We start from the raw sequence: 12,721 nt of genomic DNA, 5'->3' as shown, positions 1-12,721 counted from the left end.
AGGAGATTGGGGGGAAAGCATGTGCTGTGTTTTATTTCCAACATTATCTTAATAGCCTGTAGCCTTATTTTGTTGCATTATAAATTATCCATTCATAAGTAAAACACTCAATCTAGTAAGAATGTACTGTGCTTAATTAGCGCTGACAAATCAGACTGCAGCTAGGTAGTGTTAGAGGGTGAGCAAACCCAGGAACACGGTTGAAAAGAGTCAGGGTGTACTGAGAGGTTTTATTTCTTTCACTGTCAAAATCAGGACCAATTTAATAGATAAACATAGGCTGAGGACAACAAGCAACTCTGTGTGTGTGTGTGTTTAGTCGTTTAGTCGTGTCCGACTCTTCGTGACCCCATGGACCAGCGCACGCCAGGCCCTCCTGTCTTCTACTGCCTCCCGGAGTTGTGTCAGGTTCATGTTGGTTGCTTCGCAGACACTGTCCAGCCATCTCATCCTCGGTCGTCCCCTTCTCCTCTTGCCATCACACCTTCCTAACATCAAGGTTTTTTCCAAGGACTCTTTTCTTCTCATGAGATGGCCAAAGTACTGGAGCCTCAGCTTCAGGATCTGTCCTTCAAGTGAGCACTCAGGGTTGATTTCCTTTAGAATTGATAGGTTTGTTCTCCTTGCAGTCCAGGGGATTCTCAAGAGCCTCCTCCAGCACCACAATTCAAAGGCATCAATTCTTCGGCGGTCTGCTTTCTTTATGGTCCAGCTCTCACTTCCATACATCACGACAGGAAAAACCATAGCTTTGACTATTCGGACTTTTGTTGGCAAGGTGATGTCTCTGCTTTTCAAGATGCTGTCAAGATTTGTCATCGCTTTCCTCCCAAGAAGAAGGCGCCTTTTAATTTCAGGGCTGCTGTCTCCATCTGCAGTGACCATGGAGCCCAGGAAGATAAAATTTGACACTGCCTCCATATCTTCCCCTTCTATTTGCCAGGAGGTGATGGGACCAGTGGCCATGATCTTAGTTTTTTTGATGTTGAGTTTCAGACCGTTTTTTGCACTCTCCTCTTTCACTCTCATTACAAGGTTCTTTAATTGCTCCTCACTTTCTGCCATCAGAGTGGTATCATCTGCATATCGGAGGTTGTTGATATTCTGTGTTTAGTACCACACAATGCCACCCAGACCCAACGAAGTAGAGTGTTAATGCATGAAGCCTTCTACCAGCTGGATGTCATGGCAAATCCTGGACTATGTGAGCCTGATGCCTTGGAAAAATTGGAGACTTTGATAAAGTGCCTTGAAAACTCTGTGGGTAATCTAAAGAGAATTTCAAATGCACAAAATCCAATGATGCAACTGCCCAAAGCCCAAAATCCAGATAGGCAAACCCTATCTATCTATCTATCTATCTATCTATCTATCTATCTATCTATCTATCTATCTATCTATCTATCTATCTATCTATCTATCTATCTATCTATCTATCTATCTATCTATCTATCTATCTATCTATCTATCTATCTGTCTGTCTGTCTGTCTGTCTGTCTGTCTGTCTGTCTGTCTGTCTGTGGGCAATATTTTTGTTTATCTTAAGAATGAATGGATTGGGTACATTTTCAAGCTATGGATTTCAAGATAAATACATGAAAGTGTGAAGCTCATACAGCAATTGTACAGCAATAGTGTTTAAAAACTAAACATTAGAGAAGCATTTCAGAAAGAGGACCATCCCTAAGTCTTATTCAGGCATTAAGTCTGAAAGCATGTAGGATGGAAAGGGTGGTCGGGATGGAAGAACGAATTTAAATCCATTCCCTACCCTAACCAAAAGTTCAGCACAGACGTCTACATGGGCATTGTAAGAAAATTCACAGTGTTTCTATGATGGGCAGCCTTTCCTTCTTAGGGCTGCTGAACACAGAAACATCGCAAGCATGTTCAACTGAACACAGTCAGCAGCTCCTACACAGATGAACACATGGTCTGCTTGACTCCTGGATGGGGTGGAGACAGAGGGGCAGAGCTTACCTGCACTCTCACATTGCCACCACCCTCTTAGCTGTAAAGATGTTCAGGTTTAGGGCCGGAATAGGGCTTATACAGTACTATTGGGTGGAATGAAGTGATTGCCTCATGTGACAGATAGTAGTGGTGATGGCAGTCTTCCAGCTTTTCTTCTTGGATTCCCTAGCTGTTCCACTAGTGGTGTGGAACATACCCAGCTGCACAGACCTCTTCAGGTGTTCCCTAAACTAACTGGCCACCTCAGATGTGGTGGGGGAATATCATTACTAATGTTCAAGTAAGGTACAAAGCCAAATGTGCTGCTTATATACTGTCCCATAGTGTTTAAAGCATTTCCTGTTCAGTTTACAATTTTAATTATGAAGGCCACACATTGCTGCCGCCACCACCCCACAAGATGGGTACTCAATTTACTGACCTCAGAAGGATGGAAGTTTGAGTCGTCTTAAAGCCAGCTACCTGAGCCTAGGATCAAACTCACGTCATGAGCAGAGTCATCACTGCAGTTAATTCACTGCACCATGAGACTCCGTACAACACAGCAGGCTTCTGTACACAGAAATAGGGAGCGAGAAATATTTTACCTCTACATCAGGCAGCAAAATATCCTGGGCTGACCCCATGCCTTTAACTCTCAGGGACTCTATGCAGATGGGCTTGAGATGGGCATAGGTCATCAGCGACGTCAACTAATTCACCACTTGAGCAGACAATTTGACATAGTAGATAAGTAACCTTGTAGGAGTTGTTTCCGTATTAGATGATCTTAATTAGACACTGTGTGTTTACACCACAACTTGGAAACATGGACTGTTTGGACTCCTCTCAGAATATGAGCTATGCAGAATTCTTCTGAGAGTGAACCAGATGCAGATGAATAGACCTGATGATAGCATATTCTTGTCACTCACAAAAGCTGCTTTGGAGAAGAATGACCTCTATACTGTGTTTAAAAACTAGGAGAAAACCTTAACATTCAACAATGTGTAATAAAAGAAACACCTGCTCAGCCAGTGGGTTTAAAAAAATAATTCCTCGGCTGTTAAGTTCAACTAATACAAATGTTTTACTATACTGAACATTAAACATAAGCAGTTTCATAATCCAGAACACTTAGTTAACTACTGTACAGTACATGATTTCACATGCTTTTTTATTGGCTCAGTAAGGTAGATCTACAAATGAGGGGGAAAGACTGAAATTGTGCTACATGCATGAGTACAATTAGATTAGATTGTAGGCAATGAAATGAGTATTCATTCAAATACACGCACGCATGCATGCACGCACGCATGCACACACGCACGCATGCACGTGCACGCACACACACACACACACACACACACACACAATTTCCTGGGCTTGGAAAAGTTACATTTAGAGATTGCAACTCCCAGACTCCCTCAGACCATGTCAGAGAAGTTAAATTACAAAAAGTTCCATATAGTTCCATTTAGGATTTTGGGATTTTAGTTACATAAAAGCTCCGGCTTTATAGTTAAAATTGCATAAAATTAATGAATGGAAAGGCACAGGTGAACTGAACTGAAGTTGAGGCTGTGTCCAGCCAGCCTCTTGGAGTTCTGGAAGCTACTTTTGAATACATACCAGTTTGGGAAGAAAGATGGAATTTTTATGAAAGAAAGAAAGAAAGAAAGAAAGAAAGAAAGAAAGGAAGGAAGGAAGGAAGGAAGGAAGGAAGGAAGGAAGGAAGGAAGGAAGGAAGGAAGGAAGGAAGGAAGGAAGGAAGGAAGAAGAAAGAAAGAAAGAAAGAAAGAAAGAAAGAAAGAAAGAAAGAAAGAAAGAAAGAAAGAAAGAAAGAAAGAAAAGTTGTTGGTTAGGGACATATATACCTGCTACAGCAGGGGTGGGAAAACTTTTTGGCCCTCTGTGCTAGCTTTCATCCCCAGGATCTTCCTACATATTACACCAGATGAGGAAATGGCCAAAAATGGCAAATAAAAAAATTACCAGAGGTGACTAGATACCTATTGCTAGTTTTCACTTTTTGAAATGGTGGCTTTGACCATAGAAGGCCTTGTATGCCACTGCAAAACACCCCCAGAAGTGCTTAGAAGTGGAGAAAAAAATATTTCGTGAGGCTCGAAATGACACAAGTGGTACTGAGAAAGCTTCCACAGGGGCCTCAAGACAATTGTGGAAATCACATGCTATCTAACATTTGTATATTATGGAATATTAGCTTCAGCTCCATTCTTCCATGTTAGCTAATTTATTTCAATATATCTGGGTGTCATGCAATTCTGTTGACCACAGGTTCTGTCTACATTTCTCTTTGCTTTCTCTGCCTTATTAAAAATTCTCAAATGGCAGCTAATAATATGACTTGCTGTCACATGCCATCAAGAAGCTTATAATTTATGGCAACACTAGTAAGGAATTTTGAAGTATATGAGATGTACAAGGAGTGGTTCACCACTGCCACCCTCCAGTGACTTTCCATGGCTAAATGAGGATTTGACTCCCAAGTCTCCTGAGTTTTAGACCAACACTCTATCCACTACACTGAGGTAGCTCTCGTAATATAATTTAGCTAACTGGTGATTCATGGTATTCTTACAGCTTATTTGTGTGATCGATTATATTAAAGTAGTTACTGCCCCCAATGCATTCTAAATGTCTGATCTCTTTATACAATTAAGCTGTTAATCAGTGCTAAAATTACTTGGGATCCCTGTTTCCCCTGGATGACTGGTTCTCTCATTTGCCTTAGCTTTATCGCAAAATAAGGGTCAGTTCAATTGTTGTTGATGCTATGCAAATAAATTTGCTATTCTTGGCTTTATCTAAAGTCTTTTGGCCTCTGAGTGTTTGACTTGAACAGGGGCCTGTAACTTTTCTTGAACTGATTCGCTTTCAACAACTCAATCAGGCAGCGGTAAAATATGGCTACACTTCACACAGTGGTGAGTATACTGAGTAGAGGCACTGCTGTGGTGAATGAAGAAGGGTGGTGTGGAAGAAAGTGAGAAGCCATCAAGGATGTACTCCTCTGACTTTCTAGCTAGCTTGCTCCATTCAGCTCTCCCAAGCTATCCCGAGTTTGGCACTACCACTGGTCCCCTTTGAACTGAAATAAATGTACCAAATTCCAGCCTCAATGCCTGCCTGCATGTCCAGTGCTCATATATATAAAATACATATTATATATATTCTCCTATATATTCTCCTACCATTCCTCACTGATGTTCATACACAAATGAGCACCAGACAAGCAGACAGGTATGTATATGTTTTTTTAACTGCCTCTGTACGTGAAAGATGAGTGGGTTCATTCTGTTTTCTGGGTTTCACAATATGCATGTTTGCAGGTGAGGAAGAACTAGGAGGAGTTCTGGGTTTTGTTTATGTTGTCTGATGTGTGTGTGTGTGTGTGTGTGTGTGTGTGTGTGTGTGTGTGTGTGTGTGTGTGTGTGTGTGTGTGTGTGTGTGTGTGTGTGTGTGTGTGTGTGTGTGTGTGTGTGTGTGAGAGAGAGAGAGAGAGAGAGAGAGAGAGAGAGAGAAGTTTGAATGAAAAGATGTATTAGTTTCTACAGCCTAAGTTCCTTGACTCTGTAATTCTTATGTTGCATAAAGTCCCTTCCTTGAGTTATACACTCTATGAATTTCATAGAGATTTTTACTGATTCGTATTCAGCCTCAGTGTTTCTCATTTTTAAAATGGGTATTATATGGTTCTTGCTCACTAATATGACCATATAATGGTTCATGGCCACATGTGATTTGCAGTCCATGGTTTAGTTCAGTGTTTCTTAACCTTTGTTACTCAGGTGTTTTTGAACTGCAACTCCCAGAAACCCCAGCCAGCAGAGCTGATGGTGAAGGCTTCTGGGAGTTGCAGTCCAAAAACATCTGAGTAACAAAGGTTAAGAACCAGTGGTTTAGTTCATAGTATCAAGCTACCCAGACATGAATCGAAACAGTAGTCCCAACTATATTAGATTCTTTGAATCAGTGGGATTCAAGATTCAGTTTGAACAATCAGTAATTGATTGTACTCTAGTTGCAATCTAGAAGGCACTTTGATCTTTAGGGATGTGTATGTGCAGATGGTATTCCTTGGTGGCAAGAGTCTGGCAACCACATATAGTTGCCATTCCTTCATCTTAAATGACAGAACATTTTCTGTGCCTCCAAATTCTAAAGTCTCCTCCCAGCTGCCTGTCCTGAGCCAACCTAATTGTTAACATTTATTAAATTCAAACATTGACAACGCTAGAATTCTAAGTAGTTGAAATCAGACTTTTGAAATAAATTATTTGATCATTATCAGTGGCAGATAACTGCATCAATATCTCATCAAGAACACAACCTGACTAGATTTAAAACCCTCTAAAATTTCACCTTTTCATTCAGGTCTTATGAAATCCATCATCTTATGTCTTTTTCTTGTTTCACTCCTTTTCCTTTGTGTCTCATTCTTTTTATTGTAAACCGAAGGGCACACTCTGTGTCATTATAGAGATTTATGTACCATGCCTATTCATTGTATGTGTGGTAGAAAGAGTAAATAACATTTGATTATTTCAAACACTCCCACATTCATCTCAGGAGATCGGGGGGGGGGGACCTCAAGTTAAATTAGAATTACTGCCCAAATCTTATAATACAGCAATACATCTGTAATCTGTTTATTAACTGCAGTGAAATTGGGGTTTTATGGTAATGTTTTGCCATTCATTTCACTTTCTCTTACAACCTTGTGTAGGGGGAAAACAGACAATGTTCTGGCACCTCATCTTCTCCCCATGCCTGAAAACTAGCAATTCTGTGCTTGTCTCACATAGAAAAACCCTGTCTTGTTAACGTGCCTCCATAGGTCCCAGTGGCTGTTAGCCTGAGCTTTGGTTTCCTCGTCAGCTGGATTTCGGCTCCAGAAAGGTGTTAACAGAGACCTAGTGACCCAAGTGACCAAGGGAGCAAATGCCTATGACTGTTCATTAGGAAAAGCTTCGCAGTTTCTCTTCAGCTGATATGCTGCTGGTATTGCAAAATGACAGCCGGGACACTCTTATTCCCACACAATCTGCTCCAGTCAGGAGCTTCTCCATACTAAAGTTGTTTTTATGCCTCCTGATCCCGTGCTAGTGGCCACTGCCCATTTAGCTGTTCATTTTATTTTGATAAAATTTGTTGACATCAGGGTGAGCAAATTATGTGGCCCTAGAAAGACCTGCCAGGAATGCACTATGTGTCTCTGTTCCAGAAACAAAAGACATTTGTTTTCAGGAGCACAGGTCCCCAAATCCCATAGCCGATATGGCCAATGGCCAGTATGGCTACATCAATGGGTCAGTGGGTAGGACTGGAGTTTGTTACGTCTAGATAGAGTCAATAGTCTTCTTCTACTGTCTACTTCATACTGGGGAGGGGGAACACATATTGGCGTTGCTTAGGCATTCATAAAAGAGTTGTTGTCCATGTAAGCCGAGAGCATATCCTAGCTCTGGCCCCCTGCCTCCCACTGTCTCAGAAAGGGATAGTCTGGAGAAGAAAGCCTGTGTTACTTGTGGCACCTCTTCATGTGATCAGGAAATCTGGTTTAGAGCTCTCATGTGTGTGGAGGTACCCAATGCCTGGCAGAGACTTCCTCTTCAGAAAAGTCCTTTCTATAGTACCTTGGCATGTGCATCTGACCATGATTTTTTGGAACTTTAATGTTTATTTGGCACCATCCCCTCCTCTGTAGGGAGACTGTGATGGGGAAGGGCCAGGCTAGAACTTACTCTCTGCGTACATATTTAGATTGACCCTTTTGGGTCAAGCTTGACTACTTTTGCTACAAAATCTACAGGAATCTTAACTGCTTTTACTGCTACCAACTAACACAGCTATACTTCAGAAACTGGAAAAAAAAGCTGGGCTCTAGCTTTCCGATTTGTGTGTCCATCCCCCAAAGTTTCCATAACAGTGCATCACCAAACATACTTCCAGACATTTACATAAAAATGGGCTTTCTTGCAGTATTACTGTCCTGCAGTTTGTATTTAACATACCTATTCAATGTATGATGACAAGTCCACGGGCTCCCTCTGACACCTAAGTCTGTTTCTCAGGCCCCAGATCCAATGCCTTCGCTGGAGAGACCACCATGGCCTCATCCACCAACCAGCGAAAGAGAAGCAACTCAATCTGTAATGCCTGTGACTGCTTCAGAAGCAAGAGGAAACAAACAAAGATGCACCACTTCTTGTTCAAGCAGAAGAACAGTGAGAAAGATCACTGGATATAAACTGGATATAAATCCATTCTTATACCTAAGCTTCTCTCACAAGGCCTTGGCCTTAAAAGTATTAACCTTCTTCATCAATCTTTCTTTGTCCATTCCTTTTTCCTTGTGTGCCTGTCTTGTTTTATTTGTAATGCTGATGACAAGACCTATCTTGCCTTTTCTTAGTAACATGAGTGGCTTCAGGAACCAATAATAGTCTGAAAATATAAAAACATGGTGAATAAATACATTAAACATCAACTTACGTCATCACAAGCGGTTCTGTTTGCATACGTTGATGCACATTGGCATTTACATTTTCCATGCATATTGGTATCTCCACTCTGCTGATACATTTCTTTTTTTCTGGTGATGTTCATGTGGCCACCCTGATACCAAGAATCCAAGACTGTGATTTATCATCAAGCTAGGGAGCCAAATGTTCCAATACATGTCAGTACTAGAGATGGGGATGAATAAAAAAAATGGCGATTTATTGTGATTCATGATTCCTCAAAGTTGACGAATCAACAAATAAAAATTTACGAATATTCTCCAATAAATTGAAGAGTAATCAATTCATTGGGCAAAGCCTGACCCAAGCCATCCCCCACCCCCACTGCCTCATCCCAGGGATAGGGGATGGCTTGGGTCGGACTTTCCTCCTCTTGCTATGCCCAGCGGAAGCACAGAGAGAGGGGGAAAGAGACCAAAGTGATCGCCCGGCTCTACTGCCTTTGCATTGGCAGTGGGGGTGGGTGACAGCTTGGGTCAGGGTTTCCCCCTCTTGCTAAGCCCAGTGGGGGCATAGAGAGAGGGGGAAAGAGACCAAATCGATCGCCCAGCTCTGCTGCCTTTGCAGAGGCAGTGGGGGTGGGTTTCCCTTCTGGCAGGCTTTAGCAAGCTGCTGGAAGGGAAAATCCCTCTCTGCAAATGCCCCTGAGGAACAGCTGATCCATGGAGGCATAAGCAGATAGGGAATGAAGGGACAAATATAAAAGGGTTATATTCGTTGCTTCATATTCGTTGGGGGCTCTGAACCTCAAAAATACAAAGCAACGGATATTTGTTGAATATGCTGATTCATTTTTATATTCGTCCCCATGTCTAGTAACTACATGAAAAGCATAAGGAAATTCTACAGGAGGAAAACTCATTTTGTTTTTAAAATTTTACATGCAGAAGATAATCTGTGGGCTCCTTGACGAATTCCCTTGCTATTATGATTATAACTGTTATTTGCAATATATGTGCCTCAGATCCCCTTGGCAACTTGAAACAAAACAAATAACCATATGTTACAGGGGGAGATTTTCCCATTGCCTTTTCACTTATGCTGGAACAGTTTGGCCCTCAGTGCAGCAAAAGCCAGACTAGAGTTTCTGCAAGGAAAGTGGAGTAAAAACAATTCACAACTGTATCCAGAGGCTTTTACATGGCTGTTTATCACACTATTAGCTCTGGCTGACTAAAGATACCGGTAAATTAAAAATGCAGCATGGCCTAAAATGTGAACATGTTTGTTTCTGAATTCTGAACAAAAGATGATGCTTTGGTAAGATTTTGGAGAGGATAAAGTAATGCTTGTAGGAAGAGGGAAAAGCTAGCTGCACTAATAGAGTTTAAGGATTTTTTTTCCAGTTCCAGCAGTTGTATAATCCACCAGAAACATATACCCACTGAAATGAATTGGGGTTTTGTAATTTCCCACAATGGCCATTTAATTCAGTAAGGTTTGGAAGTCACATTCCCAATGTGGTTTGCCCAATATGCTTAGTGCTTCTGCATCTTTGTTGTTTGGTTAATTCTAAATAATTAAGACTAGCTAATGTTGACAGAGACTAGAGAGAAATTTGGACTGGGTTGATACTCACTGGCCCAGCTACATGATGCTTCTGACTATGGCATTTTCCTGAAAAAAAATATGATTGGAGTCCCATGGAATTGTATGTTGTCATTCCAGAAAAACAAAATTATCTGAAATCATTGGTATTTTTCCATAAGCAATAGCCGATCAAAGGATTAGGAATTAAATGAGAGGGAGAAGAGGAAGAGGAGAAATGGGTGAACAACTGTCTATCCTCAAACTTTTTTTGTATGGCACCAGACATGTTAGAAAGTAGCTGCTCATTTTAAAATTGACATACTCATTCAGTGCTTAAGAAAGAGCAATGAATCAGGAGTGACTGGCAAATTCTGTTTTCCCTTGGCACCTCTGAATTGATGCATGTTTCCATCAAGAGACATGAAACATCTATGTAATGGAACAACTCACATTTTCCTTTGAAGAATGCAAAAGCAGAGGAACATTGAAGCATTGTTGTGATAAAAAATGGATATTTTTGTTTTGTGATTGTTATATTTTTACATTTGTAACTTATTGTCTTTTCAATTTTATTCTTTTTAATATTGTGAGCCACCTTGTATCCCCTTACTGGGGAACTATGAATGAATGAATGAATGAATGAATATTGCTTGAGATCTTCAGAAAGAAGAGGTTTGATAAAGCATTCAGTATCCCAAGTCATAAATACACAGGTCTCTAATCCACTAAATGGAAAGACCCTTCTACTTTTCTAGCTCAGTATAAAATTTAGGATGGACTAGCAGATAATTTTGCAAATGCACTAGCCGGAATCAAAATATATCTGTTCATTGCAATGGCTCACAACATTGAGTCCTTGGATGTTCTTGGACTACAACTCCCCAGAAGCCTTTATGACTATCTGTGATGGCCAAGATTTCTGGGAATTGTAGTCCAAGAACATCTGGGGATCCAAGGTTGGGAAATGCTGGTTTATTTAAATGCTGCCATTGTCCTTCTATGGTAGCCAGATGGAAAAGAGAAGAGCATTGTTGCTTTGTAGAAGTGCTTTTGACACATTCTGCTTGGTGTGGGGGTAGGGATGAGAGATGCTTGTGTGTTATGTGTTGCCAAGTCAGTTGTGACTTATGGTGAAGTATTTGAGATATTTAAGGAGTGTTTTTACTAGTATTCCCCTATCCCAGTGAATTTTCATGGCCAAGCATGGATCCAGTCCCAGGCCTTCTGAATCATAGGTAGGTTCATCATTCTACCTTCTACACTATACCAGCTTGGGTGTGCTTATAACCACCACAACTTCCTCTTTTACCTAGTTTAAAGGCACAAGATCCTCATCCTCTTTTGTACCAGCCTATGCTACTTCCTTTTCCTTCAAAATGAGAGTTACAAGCAAATACACAAAACATTAAAAGAGGCTGTCTAACCATCTTTCAACAAGAAAATGGTCAATGAAATAAAAAATTGCCATTGTGGCAAGGAAGATCTAAAATAAACACATGTTATTAGCATTTTTTTCAGTTTATTAAAACAGATTAAGTGTAGGTTAAACATGCTATCATTTACAATGAAGTATTACACACAATGGGCTTGTTGGGAAATATGAATTTCTGAGAGGAGGATAAATTAATAGACCCCAGATAATTACTGAAAGACTAGTTAATTAGAATTTATTGTCCAATCAAATGGGAAATGCAGCAAATACAACTTCTCTTTCTCCATTATTTACAGGTAAGGAAAATGGTTAACCAGGCATTACATAAACATGGCACTTAAAGAGGTTACTATGACTTTGAAATGCCGATTCATTCCAGTAAGTCAAATGGGGTAGTGAGCAGCATTTATAAAATGATTGTCAAGTAGAGTCATCAATAAATCAATATCATGTTAAATGGGAAAGGGATTTTTACACAGAAATACCTTTAGAAACACTGAGAAATGCATCTGCATGAGTGCAGCCTAAGCAGCATTGTCTATGAATTCTAAAGAAAATACATACAAGATTACTTGTAGATCATATATGATTCTTTTGAGATGGAATAGGATTTTTTTTTCAAAGAAGTGGTGTTTGTGATCTGACAAAAGCAGATATATAGAAGGGGGTAGGGAAATAATTGGAGTTTACTAAATTTAAACTGCCTTAACTGGTTGTGTGGATGTGACACACACCTATGAAAAGTATTAGGTTTTCTCACCTAAGCCATTGCTGGTTTGGAAAACAGAAGCAATGCAGATGAATAAAGTCTGTAGAAATAGGCAAGATGAATCTTTGCATTTTATTAACCTCATTAATATACCTAATCCTTATCATTTGATGGTGTGCTAACAGATTGTGCAATGTAATGGGTGGTATTCTGTTCCATAGCTTTTTGGCACAGCAGGAGTGACATCATTAGCAGTAGCAGATAACCACTAATTAATGAATTTCTGCTTCAATTTTGGATTGCACATGATTATGCCTCATTGCATACAAGTTGCACACAACTTAAAATCAAAGCAGCGATTCTATAATTAGATTTGTTTGGTCCTGTTTTCATTTTTGATCAAAATAATGCTGAATTTCATGTGTCTGTGTTGAAATAAATATGTTATTTCTCAGTTCTGGAAAGAACCCACTGAAGGATTGTTGTCTGTTGTTTAGTCATTTAGTCATGTCTGACTCCTCATGACCCCATGGACCAGAGCACGCC

Source organism: Pogona vitticeps, chromosome 4 (genome assembly GCF_051106095.1).
Source record: "Pogona vitticeps strain Pit_001003342236 chromosome 4, PviZW2.1, whole genome shotgun sequence".
NCBI classification, from domain to species: Eukaryota; Metazoa; Chordata; class Lepidosauria; order Squamata; family Agamidae; genus Pogona; species Pogona vitticeps.
The sequence above is the reverse complement of the archived record's forward strand: the minus strand, read 5'-3'. Positions refer to the sequence as shown.